The 16,245-nt window shown below is 46.7% G+C and overlaps 1 pseudogene; it reads left to right on the top strand.

The window, feature by feature from the left end:
- Positions 1-1,711: 1,711 nt before the first annotated feature.
- Positions 1,712-16,245, top strand: part of LOC124689622 — a 36,135-nt pseudogene continuing 21,601 nt past the window's right edge.

Below are 16,245 nucleotides of genomic sequence, written 5' to 3'. Positions count from 1 at the left end.
TGGCTTGTTGAAGGGTGGCTTCGTGCCCTTCTTGACCGCCGCCTTCTTCACCATCTTCTTTCAATCTTTCGGTGTTATGACTGCTACAGCTCGGTACGCGATGGCGGCGACATCAAGGTTTGGGCGGGAAACAATAGCGATGAATCAAGAGAAATAAGAAAGTGGGTGGAATAAATGAAAGACAGTTGAGAACTGTAAGGTATATAAACCAGCCGTTCAACGGGTGGAACATCAAGACCTCTTTATGGAGGTGTCTACACGACTGGAGGATACGAAGAGGGATTTTTTTTTCCCAACATGGGTGGTAGCGTGACAACCGTCTAGGCCCCCCGGATTAGACTTTATGTCCTTCTTGTATTCCCACACAGTTTTACTTCCGTACACTCTTCCTAGTTCGTGGTTGTAATAAATGTACTGTTACGGCCGTGTGCATCCTAGCTATGCAGAGGCCGGGTTCTTTTGCTTCAAAAGTAATAAAGTACCCTTTATCGAAAAAATATAAACCAGCCGTTGTGTCAATGACACGGCTGGCTCGCCACGCCACATCGCCATCGCATTGCGTCTGACACGATTGCAAGGAGCCATATGCTGCGGGAGCGACCTCGAATCGCCATACATGGTATTGAACCGTGCCGGACAGTAAAGCCCTTTGGAGCGCGGCTTTCTATTCGGAGCATCCCAAATCTGCTATGTGCGTGCTGACATAGACATCCCCAATGAGCCTGCCGAAGAAGGTACCCGGGGTTTACTGAAGGCCCATGACCCGAAGTTTTACAAAGCCCGGAGGCCCAATCGAGAGATAGTTTGGAAAAATAGAATTGTATTAGGAATGGCTTGTAATTATTGCGGGATGGCTCAGAAACCCTCCCGGACTCTGTAACTTGTACATCACGAAACCCTCGACTCCACCTCCTATATAAGGGGGAGTCGAGGGACAAAGAAAAGATCGATTCATTGTTCCACACAACCCTAGTTTTCATAGCAGTGGAGTGCTTAGTCGAGTACTTTTCCGGCTGAAACCTTCGAGATCTACTTGCCCTCTACTTTCAACTAAACCCTAGTCTACAACTTGTAGGCATTGATAAGTTAATCCCTTATCACGTGCTCAGTCAAGTCCTACATCGTATTCATAGATATGAGTTGCAAGTTGAATTGTAATTATCTCTTTTAGCTGTAAGTATAGTTGCAGCTGATTTTTTTAGTTGCGAGTTGAAATGCAACTAAGAGAAATGGTCTAGCCATTAAATTTAATTCGTGATTCTTGCTAGTCATGATTATAACGTGGGTTTTAATGATAACATTATTTACTGAAAACGAAGTTAGTTGTCGCTCAAGATCTGATCACACCTTTTTTAGCATATCAGGCTGCACGGTGACAAAGTAGCCGACTCTGCAAACTACTAGCAACAGCAAGCAGCCCACTGTTTTTGGGCGCAACTGGTGAAGCCACTTAGCACATCCATCACGAGGATATTAGTAAATCGCTACGTTACAAGCCTTGGTCACCAGAATTGTTTCATAGCAACCAAAAAAAGAAAAAAAAATGCTGCATCAATCAATCGATCTTCTGCATTAAAAGCCGCATCTAAATCTTCTCCAGTCTCCCTGAGAAACAGTGTGTGCATTCACCACTGGATAAGCCGTCACTCTTCCTCCTCCGCTCCTCCAAGAGCTAGCACAGCACAGTTCTTCGGGAGAAAAGAGATACTCCATGGCTACTACTACCAGAGATGAGCCTCAGCCGCAGCAACCCCTGCACATCCTCTTCCTCCCGTACTTCGCCCCGGGGCACCTCATTCCGGCGGCGGACATGGCCGCGCTATTCGCCGCCCGCGGCGCCAGGTGCACCATCCTTACCACGCCTGTCAACGCCGACATCATCCGTCCAGCCGTCGACCGGGCCAACAACGCAAACCTCCATGGCAGCGACTCCTCCCCAGCCATACCAATCGACATCTCCGTCGTGCCTTTCCCCGACGTCGGGCTCCCGCCAGGCTTCGAGAACGTCAGGTACATCACCCAGTCCCACGGACCAGAGTACTACGGCAAGTTCCTCCATGCCGGTCTTCTTCTCCGGGAGCCCTTCGACCAGTTCCTGGCCGATAGCCGGCCCCGCGTCGACGCCGTCGTGACTGACAGCTTCTTCACCTGGTCCCAAGACGCCGCCGCGGCGCACGGCGTCCTGCGGCTCGTGTTCCTCGGCATCAGCGTCTTCGCGCGGTGCTGCAGCGAAAGCACGCTGCGCAACAACCCGCTGGAGGCTTGCCCGGACGACGACGAGGATCCGGACGCCTTCGTTTTGCTGCCCGGGCTGCCGCACCGTGTGGAGCTGAGGAGGCGGCAGATTTTGGATCACGGGAAGAGGCCGTTGGAGTGGGAGTTCTACGAGAGCGCCGGCGCGGCGGACCGGAGGAGCTTCGGCGAGGTGTTCAACAGCTTCCACGAGCTCGAGCCGGACTACGTGGAACACTTCCACGCCACGCTCGGCCGCCGCGCGCTCGGCTCGTCGGACCCGTCGCGCTCGCCACCGACAGCAGAGATGTGGCCGCGACAGGAGGCATTAGTACCGACGGCGTCGCCGACATCTGCCTCCGGTGGCTAGACGCGAAGCCGGCAGGCTCCGTGGTGTACGTCTCATTCGGCACGTTGACCACTTTCTTGCCTGCCGAGCTGGTCGAGATCGCCCGCGGCCTCGACCTGTCCGGCAAGAACTTCCTGTGGGTAACCGGTGGCACCGAATCGTCGAGTGGATGCCTCAAGGCTTCGCCGAGCTGTTGGCGCGGGGTGACCGTGGCTTCGTCATCCGAGGCTGGGCGCCGCAGACGCTCATCCTGAAACACTTGGCGCTAGGCGGCTTCGTCACCCACTGCGGGTGGAACTCGGTGCTGGAGGCGGTGAGCGCCGGCGTGCCAATGGTCACGTGGCCGCGGTACGGGGACCAGTTCCACAACGAGAAGCTTGTGGTGGAGGTGCTCAAGGTTGGCGTCAGCGTCGGCGCCAGGGACTCCGCGGCGGCCATTGACACCCATGAGGTGATCGGTGGCGAGGTGATCACTGCGTCCGTCAAGAGATTGATGGACGACAGTGAGGAGGGCAATGCTATGCGGAAGAAGGTTCAGGAGCTTCGTACAATGGCGACAAAGGCGTTGGAGAAGGGTGGATCTTCCTACAATGATGTTGGACGACTCATGGATGAGTTGATGGCTCGCCGGAGGTGTGACAGTGTAGGAGAAAACGTGTTGGGGGCAGCTGATGGATTCTGATCTCACGGTTCTGTTAAATTTTGTGTGTTTTCGTCGTACCTTTGAACTTTTCGTTTCCGCCTGCGATCACTTACTAAAACGAGTATTGGAGCTGGAGGCATCGTGCCTGCTGTGTGCCGTTGCATTGGGCCGGGTCGCGTGAGGAAGGTGGCCAGCCGCGCGCGCGCGTGAGGAGCAGAGGCGAGACAGGCTGGATGGCGCGATGATGTCACTCCTACGCTGCGTGCGTGCGTGCCTGCTCGGTCAGGCCGTGACGCACGCCTTCCGTAAACGCCGTAGCATGCCGCTGTCGCGTGTGTGGCTTCTAATCTCCATTTTTCTTTGGGCTGTGCTACATCGAGGTCGACCTCGATTCCTGGTAAAACGAGGTCAGTCCGACCAGGTGGACTTTCCTTTTCTGGCCCAGCGTGGGGACCACGCACTTTCCTTTTTTTGGCCCACTGTGGAGACCCCCCAGCAGCATACGAGCATCTCCCACCGCAACTCCCACGTGAACGCCACTTTTTTTGGGGACCGCACCATAAAGCTACATCGGATCCCTTCTTCTTCTTCCCTGCTACATGTGCGTTGGATCCCCATCTTCTTCTTCACCACGCCAAGAACAAGGATGAACCAGGGAAGAACAGTCACATCCAGATTCTTGAGAAAAAACCTCCTCTCCTCTCGTCCAGTTCCTGCCACCAGTCAATCTGCTACATCGATTCAATCAGCTTGACTGAGAGATCTGCTACATTGAGGAACAGATCTGCTACATACTTGCTAGTTTCAGATCTGCTACATACATATAGGGAGAAAATCTGCTATATGGTGCTTTTTTTTTTTTGGGTACCTACTCCACGTGTTTCATTTCCCTATGTGTCATCTCTTCATAGAGATTATACATCGGAGCCCATACGTGGATTCAGCCAGCTATTTTTGTGAACCATTTTTAGGCTCTCCAGACCATGGGGTGTGTGTTCCTGAGCTAGGTAGCTCCTCGTCACTCTACAATCTCCTTTTCGTTTTGCCTTCATAGAGATTATACATCGGAGCCCATACGTGGATTCAGCCAGCTATTTTTGTGAACCATTTTTAGGCTCTCCAGACCATGGGGTGTGTGTTCCTGAGCTAGGTAGCTCCTCGTCACTCTACAATCTCCTTTTCGTTTTGCCTGGTACAATGTTTCTATACATTTTTCCTTCTTCACATCTACCAGCTGCAGCTAAAAGTACCAGTACCACCTAGCCTCACCCTACTCGATTTCTATTTGCCTCGTATAACAAGTGCTAGTCCTAATGGATCAGCTCCAGATTATCTAGATTTTCTTTCTCATGCATCATCCTTTCTTCTAAGAAAGATAAACTAGTAAATACATTGTTAACCACTAAAAGTTCAAATTTGGATATAACGATTGACCTTTTTTTTGGAAATTCGCACCACAACATATAATTATATGGAATGAAATGTTTTCAAATATGGCACACATCAAGACAACAAAGCTAGCAGAGCACTTGCAGCTACACCTCACCAAGAAAACACAATCAATTCCCAGCTAGTTCCACTATCAACAAACAAATTCACAGCAAGTTGCCACTGCTGCAGAAACACCACCGTTTCCTTTTTTTTTCAGCGTAAGCAGTACGTGCTGACGATGATATATATGGTGAGAAACACCACCTGGCTGCCACCACCACCAATGACAGCGGCGGCAAACTGCCCAGCGCCAATGTATGGCAAATCTCCAGGCCAGAAGAGAACACCAGGTCGCCTCACTTGTCAACGCCGCCGCGTGCAATCTGCTGAATCAGGGTGGTGCCTGTGACCAAGACCATGCCGAGCTGCTTGCCAACCTACCTCCAATAGCCACAACAAGAATCCCCATTGCCCTTGAAGAACACATGGTCAGTACAACAAACTCTGTTCTTATATATTATATAACCAGAATTACAACAATAACAAAGATATGAATTTGATTTATCCAGCACCATGCACAACACAAATATTAAACATCTAAACTGGACCATGCACAGCATGTGCATAACTGCATATTAACCACAAATGCACTGTAGACATATCAACAAACATGCGAATACAAGTTTTCCGTTCCATCACCCAAATTTGGACCTAACAATGTAACCAAACAACATTGCCTAGTAATTCAATCGTTGTTGTCATTTTCTTGGCAAAAAGTACATTGCCTAGTAATTTGATCATTGATGTCATTTACTTGACTGTAAACATTGCAGCACTCGCACACCTACAGCGTAGCAAGATTTCTCACCATGTCACCTATATGATATTATTACTGCAAACATCACAGTTTCATTTCTGGAAATATTAAAAGGCCGAGACCCCATACAGGCTACAGCCATACAAACTCACACTACTAACAAGCAGAAACAAAGCACTAGTTAAGATCATCTTGTAAGCCCATTCCACCAGAGTTAAGATGGCAGCTGCCCCAAATAAACGACTTCATGCACATACATCACAGATCCAAAGTGGCATTTATAGGGCATACACGAAACTTACCATTGCACAACTGCAGATCATCAAGAGCCAAGTAGAAGCAGCAAGCAAAGACATGGAGTCTGTCTCAGTTGTCCTCGGGTCCTCCAGATTCCAAGTAGTGCAGCTACTGGTCGTCCTCCTTGTCCTTGAAGAACAACACATGGGCTAGCTAATTCTGCACATCACGAGTCAATGTTTAGAGCAAGGCTGGAAATAAAGTGGTTTTATGTGCACATCACGAGTCAATGTTTAGAGCTAACTACTTTTATTAAGATACTCCTTCTCTAAATTCTGGATACCCGCATTGATATTTTTGTTGGCACTCTGCAAATAGATGGTTCATAATACCTGATGCATACAACCAGCCCACCCTTTATGATGCACAGAGATGGATATCACATAAACCTGATGCATGCAAAAATACAATTCTCATAAAAATCCAGACCAGGAGTTTTCATATCAATGTACTATGATTTAAGTTTGAGACTTGAGAGCATCAGGTTTTGTAATGCACACAATTTTCCGAAAACTTGTCTTGCAAGTTTTGAGGCTGCAAACAGGATCATCGGGTTTACTAATACATCAGAATGAATCTCGCACACTTGCCAACTATTCTAGCCTGCTCACCAAGATACGGAGATGAAAAAATTCCACAAACATTTGAAGCAGACAAGGCGGTTGAGAAAAGAAATAGCCATCAACGGAAATCAATGTCAAATCTTGATTCGGCAGATTCATATAAACATGTAGCATTTCCAATTTGTTTTATCAATCTGCAATGAAGAGAAAACGTGCAGAAATAGCACCATGTATTCATGCGTCCTAAGCAGCTCAGATTAGCTAACTCTGCACATCACGAGTCAATGTTTAGAGCAAGCCTAAACTAAAGCGTATCTGGGTGTACATCTAGCTCACACAGATATGGACACCAAAAACTCCAAACTATTCAACTGAAGTTCTCTACTGATCTGCTAGTTGTTCAACACGGTGTCGACCGGAAAGAAGAAAAGGTTGATCTTCGGTGACTAGAGGGCCGTACAAAAACAACACAGGCTGGTCCGAATAATCAGTATGAACGAACGTCTGATTTGAAGTCCAAGCAATCCACGAGGTACTGAAATCAGGATTTTTTTGGTGGAGCCTGGAGAAATAAGAAGACTCGGGAATTCCAACAACATGCTGTTCAATAATTGGCTGAACCTGACTAATGCTCCAGTGCCATAGCTATGCATCCACGTAGAAACTAGTTTAGGAGTTACTAGTCGTCGTGCTAAACAGTTAAGGGAAGCAGCCAACGCATACGATCAAACTAATATATGCAGTATACGGGACAGCAAGCACGACCTTCAAATCCTCGCCCCTCCTCCTGCTGCTCTGCAAAGAAACCCGTTTTTCAGTCAAGAAAACTGGATCAGGGGGGAAAAGGATTATGATTAGGGTTTGGATACCATACCTGCACGGAGACGCCCCGGAGCAGAGCGCGGCGAGGCCACGGTCTGGTCGACGGCGAGGACGGAGCGCAGAACGGCGGAGCTGCGCCGCCGCGTCCGGACGGCCTGCACCACCTCGCCGGCGTGAAGCAGCACCCGGAAGCCACGCGCGAGACGCGGGAAGCAGGTTCGACGGAGCGCTGCGCGCCGTCCTACCAGCGCACAAGCGCGCCGGCGAACGAGCCGCCGGGACGCAGAGCGGTTCATGGGGGCACCGCCACCGCCTCTGTCCTTCGCGAATCCATGGCGACGGAGGTCGATCTTGTGCGGTGGGGCTCGGTAGCGGTTGGAGCTTCGCCGGATGGAGAATGGGGCGGCGGAGGGGAAGTGGCCGGCGACGGGGAAGAGCGGCTGCGGCGGCGGCGGCGCCGGATGGATTTCGTTGGGTAGGAGAGGGGATCGCGTCGCGGGAAATGTGGGGTAGGGTTTGGACTCCCTCTCCGCTCAAAACGGCCCAAAAACCAAATTCGTTTGGCGCTTGATGCCAAATCGTGCGCCGGAATTTATTTCGCTAGCGCTACTGCCCGACTTGATTAAATCAGACGCACTGCATGCATTGATAGGCACCTTCTCTACAAGTACTACATGCATATATGTATATGTATACATCTCTCTCTATCTTTGATTTTTAAAAATGTATACAAATGTCTCTTACCGAGCACGGCAAACTAGCTAGAGCAAAGAAGTTTTGAACTGAGCTTCAGTAGATGTTGATATCGTGGGGTTGTGATCCAGATCGCGAAAGACGGTAAGGGCTACAAGATGAAGACGCGCATAAGGTTTTCTATTGGTCCATCTTGGCCTAGGCATTCATTCTTACAAGTCCTTCGAGTTGTTTTGGGTGTTTCTTGATTTTGTTCCTCTTTCGTGTTTGTCACTAAGCCATCGGCGAATCGGTTGGGGGTGACGGATCGTGCGGCGGTGCGCCGGGAAGCAACATCTTCTTAGCAAGAAGAACGCCAAAAGCAGGGAGAGGCTCTCCAAGAATGGAATGGTGTATCATTTGACTATTTGTTTGGAACAAAGCATAATCTCAACCGACTTCAATGGAGTACATGTTCTAGGTTTGAATATTCTTGCATTTTTCTTTTGCTGGATTTGGGCAAATGAGTTGATGATAGACACCACGTTTGAAGTCGCCAGGGTCAAATTCCCTCTTTGTAGGAAGGCCCTTGTTTTGAATTGCACTTGCACTTAACATGATCACACCATTCTTAAATATCATACTAATTCTGTCCTTCGAAAGTTAGCTAGGTTCTTAGCTTACAAGAAGCTAAACGGACAAATAATCACCAAGTGGGGGCTGGGACTCTAGACATTCCAAGGAATCTAGCCGCAACTTGTTAGACTATCCACCTCGCTTTATGTTGGCAGTAATTTAGCACATGATATTAGTTAGTTAGTGCTAGAGGTTTGAGTTTGCTCATTACAAAAAATGTATTTACTACATACTACGTGATCAACTTGTGTGCATATACACAAAGATAAACTACTCCCAATGCTTGTGTATACTTCTGATGTTCTTGGACGTGAGTTGTTGCTGATGTGTGCTTTACTACAAGACAAATCTTAATTTTTGTTAGCCTTTTTACCACTCCATGCAAAATATTGGAATATGTGCGATCTTTGTTTTATATTGTCCATGTAAATACTAGATTTTTTTTTTGCATTATCTTCTCATGTTAAACCCCTTCATGGTGATTTCAAGGTACATGGAGCAACCGAGGTCCAACATGGTGGAACTAAATACCAAAAGATAACAACATACTTTGTTTTCTTGTTTGTTTCTCTGTCATGTGCTAGTTTGACTCATCAAGTGCAGCTTGTATTGCAGTTTTAATCCATCTATGTTTTACAATTGAATAGAATTATAATGAATTCTCAAATTACTCAAATCTCATCAATTGGAATTGCAGTTTGAATTGTTCTCAGTCTTGTGCAGGAGTACATGATATTGATCCAAAGGTGTAGGAGGAAGATGTTGTTTCACTAGGTTCATCTATCAATGGCACCGAGGGGCAGATGCACACTAGGAATGCGAGGCACGGAGAAGGAGCTAGATGGAGGAGGAGCTGGCTAGAGGCGTGAAGGCAGTCTAGCCCTGACACTACTAGGAAAAGGCTTACTGTCGGTGCACCAAAAAACACTACTGCCGGCGCACCAGCGCCCGCCGGTGGGAACGGGCCGGTGGTAAAGGCTATCACCGGCTCACCATCTAGTGCGCCGGTGGTAACTCAATTTATGACCGCACTACAAGAAATATGTTGACTAATGACCCTAGGTATTGGTCGTAGAAAAGGTCTTAGTAGTTCTTTCATGACCTTTTTTTGACCAAAAACAGTAGGTCACATACCGAGGGTCAGTAATGACAACTCACGACCTTTTTATTGAATTGGTCATGGACTTCTACGACCAAAACAGAAAGTCATGGATCTACGACCAAACATTTTGGTCGCGGGCTATCTACCCTGTCCACATCAGCAAGCCTACGTGGCAGATTTTTGTGACTGAATCAATTGGCCGTGGATAGATTCAGCCCAATCCAATTCGGCCTTCTAAATGATTTTAAATGGGCTGAGCCCAACCAATAGGCCTACTGAGTTATTTTTTGCTGGGCCGCAACCTTTTTGCAGTCCATTTCCATTTAGGTCTCGGCCTTCTTACAGCCTAACTACTTTTTTGGACCTGGACCTTTAGGGGGCCAAACAACATTATGTCCAAAACAATATTCACGTTTAAAATTAATAGAAAAAAGAAGAAAAATAGATTGTAATTCATCAAATAACAGCTAAATAAAAAGGTTACAAAGTTTCAATCGAAAACAGATATAACAACACTTCTTTGAACTACCACAGTTTACATCACAAATAGATACCCCAGTTATTACTACACGTCTGGATATACAAAACATATTTATGCGCTTATTTGATCTTCAGTCCGGAGCTCTTGCAAAAGAGAGGATAAACTGGCCGTAGTTCAAGCCTGGAACTCTTCGTGAGTAAAAGAGACTAGGCATCCCTCACCGATTGTGTTGGATCCATGTCCTTTTCCTGGAGAGCATTGTCATCGAAGAATAATATCGAGTCAAATACTTAACATTTTAATACAGCATAACCAAGATTTTAGAGCTTCAGGTTGCAGAATGCAGAAAGAGATATACCGAGCTGAAAGATGAATATACATACAAAATGAATTTCCATAACATATTACTACCGTGTTCCCAACTTCCCATATTTAAGATGACGCCTAAATAGCAAATGTACACTTAAATTCCTAGTATGCAAATGTTCAACCACGAGTACGGTCCAGATATAATTCAAATGACATTTACATGAAGGATATGTTCCCTTTCTACAATACAGATATACATCCAGGAGGGAGAGATTCTGAATTAAACCAAACTAGAAAAAACACTAACACATTTGTAGAATGTACAAGAGTAGTTTGTTTTGTTAAACACCAGATGGTGCTTGGCAAATCACATAGGAAACAGTTTCAGTGTTTTACTTGGTGATAGGCTGGCATAGTATCCATCTAGCTACTAGTGTCAGAATGTTCAACGAGTAAATTCTTCTCACCTCGCAGGTTTGTATGGCAGCTCACCCTACTCTGTGGAGATGTGATGGGTCCCCTCCAATGTACTGCAGAGCAGCCGAGTGCACCATGGCTCTGTGGGGTTCACTGGAGAAATAAAACACTGGTGATTCAAAACTACAGATTATAGAAACTGACCATAAAGCCTAATGTAATTGTCTTAAATTCTTTGTCAAACTAGAAGGTTATTTTCTAAATAGAATTGGTCCTCGTTCAATTAAACTCTGAAGCAGAGACATAGAATTGAACGTATATATTTGAGTTTTGCCTCCTCTGAGAGTAAGAGATACTGATACCTCATTATGCCTCTCATGAAACTGATACACTAAGAAGTGTGAACATCGAAGTGCTTGCATTACTAAAGTCAGAACTAGCGTATTTTGTTTTATTTATTTGTTTGGAAAATCAGAACAAACAGATTCGCCTGTAGCTCTTGCATTGATAAATACACCAGTTATGGAATCTGAATTTGCTATGTGATATAGAATGTATCACCAGAGGTAAACCATCTTGGGAGTCTCAATATCCAACTTGTTGAAGCCAACCTCTAGATTACTATCTAGGTGCTATCCAAAAGAGCAACACAACTACAGTGACGTCTAGAACAAATATCATTCACCAAGTAAACCAATATTGAATCAACTCATGTTTGTGAACATGTGATGTGGGCTTCTACCACAAAATCAAATTGAGATAAAGTAGAATTGCGGTATGCACGTAGAACGCAGAATACAGTGCCAACCTACACTGACCTCTGTAATCATGTTCACCATGACAACACGAGCATGGCCATGGTTGCCTGACATGGAGCCGTGCACCTCAGTGTACTCGCAAGCCACCATTCCTCCCTGTTCACGCAACCAGAGCTGCTTGTAGCTCCCTTCGTCGTCTAAGTCCTCAAAGCACTTCCCCTGACACAAAGGCACCTAATCAGATCAAACAACATACTGACTCTAGAAGAACAAAATAATTCAAACAAATTTGAGAGAAACTGCGAGTAATCTGCTCACCTGTTGCATGGAGACATCGGGAGAGGTCGAGCAGGAGGCTTTGGGAGTAGTTGGCACAACGGCTAGGAGCATAAAGGGAAGGAACGACTGCAACATCAGAAAAAGTTCAGTAAGAAACCAACATCACCCTCAGAAGTAAAACATGAAGTAATTATAAGGAGAACTTGGAAAATGATGCTATCAGAACTAAGCGTAATTTTTAGATCATCAAACTGAATGGCAGAACATCTCAAGCTACAGGTTGCAGATTACAAAAAAGGTACTACTTGAGAGATCAAAATGTCAAAGCTTATTTTAGGATGTTTATGAGACTTTGAACCAGGCTACTTAATTTAGCTTCCGGTGTCAAAATCAGTTAGTTCATGCACAAAGAAAAAGATACTAATTGACAGGACACTGCTCCACTCGCAAAGCACAAGAATCTGTGCTAAGAAAAATATATAAGCATTATACAACTATATAGCAACACCAATTTGTAATAGAGTACAGCCAATACTGCTTCTAAAATTAAAATAATGATGCTCAGGATCATATGAACATGAATGCCTCTTACACTAACTAAACTGTCATTTTGTCTGAAAGGAAAATCCATAGCCATTAACTAGTAAAATACCATATCATGCTTCAGCGCATAACAATCAATCCCTAGTTTAATTGCTCAAAGTACTAGTCATCATTTAATTTAACATCACAAGATTCAGTCCCTAGTTTACAATTTGCAGCCTATGTACGAAACCTTCCAATCAGGTCACCACAAAAATATATCTAGAACTACAATGGGAAAAAACACAGATGAACCTAGGATTAACTACATCACAGAAAGGGGAGAGAAGCGGGAGCATACGACCTCCTAGGAGATGATGGCGAGCTCCCCTGGCTACACAATCCTGCTTCATTAACTCCTGAGCCGCATACCCCTGCATGATTTTAATAGAAACCTGAGAAAGAATTGAGATGATAGATCTAAATCAAATTGAACACGGGAGAAGGCCCAGATCGAGGACGCCATGAAGGAACCACGCACACAGGTACTCCCAAAATTCCAATCATGGATGCGGGAGGCAGGACATGAGTAAATGACGCACCTTCGACCGTAGCGCAGACGGGGTCGTAGATGAAGATCAGCATGGCGGCCGTCCTACGCATCTTGAGGTCAGGGTCAAGCATGTTGGCGCCAGATCTGGATCTCACGCGGAGCAATGGGGGGGTCGAACTTGCTAGGGCCGCCGTCGGTCCCTCGTCCGGGCTCTCGAACGCCGATGATGGTTCCTTGTGCGATCTCGCGAATGCACGTCAGCCAGATGTGGATCACTCGCGAAGAGGCGTGGCCGGTGGGTAAATTCAGCGACCCCGCGGCCCCGTGAACTGGTCCACCTAGGACGCGCGTTGCTGCCACCGTCGAGGCCTTCCATCTTGACATATTGGGCATGGTGGCGCCATGGTCGAGGTGCTCTCCTCGCCAGGGACGGCGGCGGGGAGAAAAGGGAGGGGCGACGCGTTGGGAGAAAGCGGTAGGGTTTGCCCGCGGGTGGGTGAAAGGTTAAGCGGAAATAAACGGATTTTTTTAGAATAATATAAGCGGAAATTTCGTTCTCCCGCCGGTGGGGTGGCCTGTGGGCGGGACTTGCACGAAAATATTCGTTTTGGAGGACGTTGGTGCGGAAAATTTCTAATCCCGCGAAGATGATTTTACTTTTGTACATGAGTTTTATTTGCACATTAGAAAGTAGGTCCTACCTATCAGGTCTGTGGTCGTGTCCCATTTCAGTTTGGTGTAGTGCAAGTGTCAGTTCAGCCGGTGCAGTTTGGCTAGCTGACCTGTATTACAAGTTGGTTCCACATTTTAGATATTGACTCCTAGTCATCTTGGTCAAATAGTCAATATGTGGGTCCCGTATGTTAGTACCAGGGTCAATAGGTCAACGTGTGGACACTAAGCTGAAATTGACACATCGATAGGACACATACGCAGACACGTCAGCAAAAGTTGACACATGGACATGACACGTAGATCAACCTGGTGAGGTGTCCATTGATCGTTTTTAAGTATAATCATTAATAGCACCCATGACCATTAAATTGGTCGTAGTCTCCCAAAATCAAGATCATAGACCAGTGTTATCTATGTTATGACCAATTGATGTAAGCAAGTTATGAAGTTTTTCAGGTTTTAGACCCTCTCAGATGGCATATGACCTTTTGTATCGAAATAGTCATAGATATATGTCCAAAAAACTCATGGTCGTTAAGAAAATAGTCACTAGTCAACACATTTCTTGTAGTGCCGGCGCACCAGCCTGGTGCGCCGGCGGTATGTTTTCCACGATTAAAAAAAGCAAATCTAGATCTAGGTCGGTCGAGTTCTAGGTCGTTAGTCAAGTTCTAGGTCGTGCCCTGGGAGATGTACCGCCACCATCGTGGTCATCTGCTTACAAAGAGGAGGTGGTCGCCGGTGTGGGAGGAGGTGGTCGCCAGGGTGACAGGAGGTGGTCGTCGAGAAGCTCGCCGGACCCGGTGTGAGAGGAGGTGCTCGCCGACAAGATGCTTGAGGAGGTGCTCGCCGACGAGATGCTTGAGGGGTGTTCGCTGGTAAGTAGCTTGAGGAGGTGCTCCGGTGAGTAGCTTGAGGAGGTGCTCGCCGGAGGGAGGGATTAGAGGGGTAAGAAGGTAGAAGAGGGGGGAAATTGGAGGAGAAGCGAAGGTGGCCGGAGAGAGGAAGAGAGGAGGAGGAGGAGGAGGAGGAGGAGGAGGAGGAGAAGTGAAAGAGAAGATGGGGAAATTGAAGAGAGAGAAGGTGCGCCAGGCTGGTTTGGCATATATATCCTAGCTTACTGTCGGCGCACTAATATGGTGGTGCGCCGGGGGCATTTTTTTTTCATCAAAATTTGAAACCTGAAAAAAGTCATGTTTCTATTTTGAATTTGCCGAATCCAGTTTTTGTCCAAACGATAGATTTTGCATATAATTTTTTTCGCGTAGATAGATTTTAATATAAAAAAGTTGTTAATCGGAGGTCGTATGCAACCAGAAATCCCGTTTTACCGAAAGATGACGCCATTCTGCATAATATATCAAAATTCATTTTCCAATTTTTTTATTAAAACTAGATTACATAATACATGGGTAGTTCAAAGGATTTTATTTTTTGAATTTTCTATCATTTTTTTTTCAAAACTGAAAAGACGGTCCCGGGGGGAGGAAAAATCAGGGCACCCCTTACCGCCGGTGCAACCACCGGCGCTAGGTGCACCATCATGTTGCAGCGACGGTGGTTGCGCCGGCGGTAAGGAGTGCCCTGATTTTCGGATTTGCCCGGACCTGCTTCACCCTTATCCCCGGCGCACACCATGGCCTGGTGCGCCGGCAGTAGGACTTCTTCGATGGTGCGGTGGGATAAGGGCGCGCCGGCGGTAGTTTCCACCAGCGCATGGAAAATCTGGTGCGCCGACAGCATGTTCTCCATCTATATGTGTTTTCCTAGTAGTGTGAGGAGTAGTTGGCCAGAGTAGGAGTTTGTGTGGAGGAGGACCTAGCATATAGCTTGCTTGGAAAAGAGGCCCCTCCTCCGTCCAAGTCTGAGACGTTGTAGAGAGATCTGGCTAGAAGCTAGCTCGAGATACGACCAGAAGGGAGCGATTTGGTCAACAACAATCGATTCGGAGACATGCGAGCAAGATGTGGGAGATGCGAGAGAGATGGGCGAGATGCAAGCTACACGTAGTAGTTCATTTTTAATTTAGAAGGGCTAAATTGTAAACTGACATTGTACTAAGGTTCTTACACTTTTCTATTGGATCGAAGGGAGTAGCACGTAGCAAAATACCTTGGACCTCTCGACTTGCACAAGACTTGATTTGTAGACAAAAATAAAATCAGTGGGGCCATGTGCATGCATGTGCACTAGATCGGTCTAGCACTCTAGCCAATCCATCCCTAGTGCAATGACCAATGTTCAATGGATCCTACTTGGTGTGTAGCTTCCATAGGCCAAGGAGAAGCTTCATCGAGCGGCGCATGCACGCTGGTCTCATCCAGCTAGCGGCCTTGGCAAGACTAATAACTAGGAGGCGAGCTCGATACTAGCTGGCTGCCACATTGAGCTTGCCAAGAGTCCCACGATCTTTTTTTGAGAGCAACCACATATCTCATTAATCGAAAAACAAGTTACATGAAGCAACACGTGGAAACTAAAAGACAACCCGGGATGATATGTGCTTAGCGTAGGAATATTGCATGGATTAACAACATCCTATTTTTTACGTGATTAACAACATCCTTGACGGGCCAGCAGATGAATCAAGTCTTGTGGCTGGAAACAGATCGGGGAGAACATCTATCTTGGCTAAGACACACCACCGTCGGGAAGAAGCCTCCCCGTGCTCTGCCCTCCGTTAACTC

The sequence above is a fragment of the Lolium rigidum genome, chromosome 2 (assembly GCF_022539505.1).
Source record: "Lolium rigidum isolate FL_2022 chromosome 2, APGP_CSIRO_Lrig_0.1, whole genome shotgun sequence".
NCBI classification, from domain to species: domain Eukaryota; kingdom Viridiplantae; phylum Streptophyta; class Magnoliopsida; order Poales; family Poaceae; genus Lolium; species Lolium rigidum.
The sequence above is the reverse complement of the archived record's forward strand: the minus strand, read 5'-3'. Positions and strand labels throughout refer to the sequence as shown.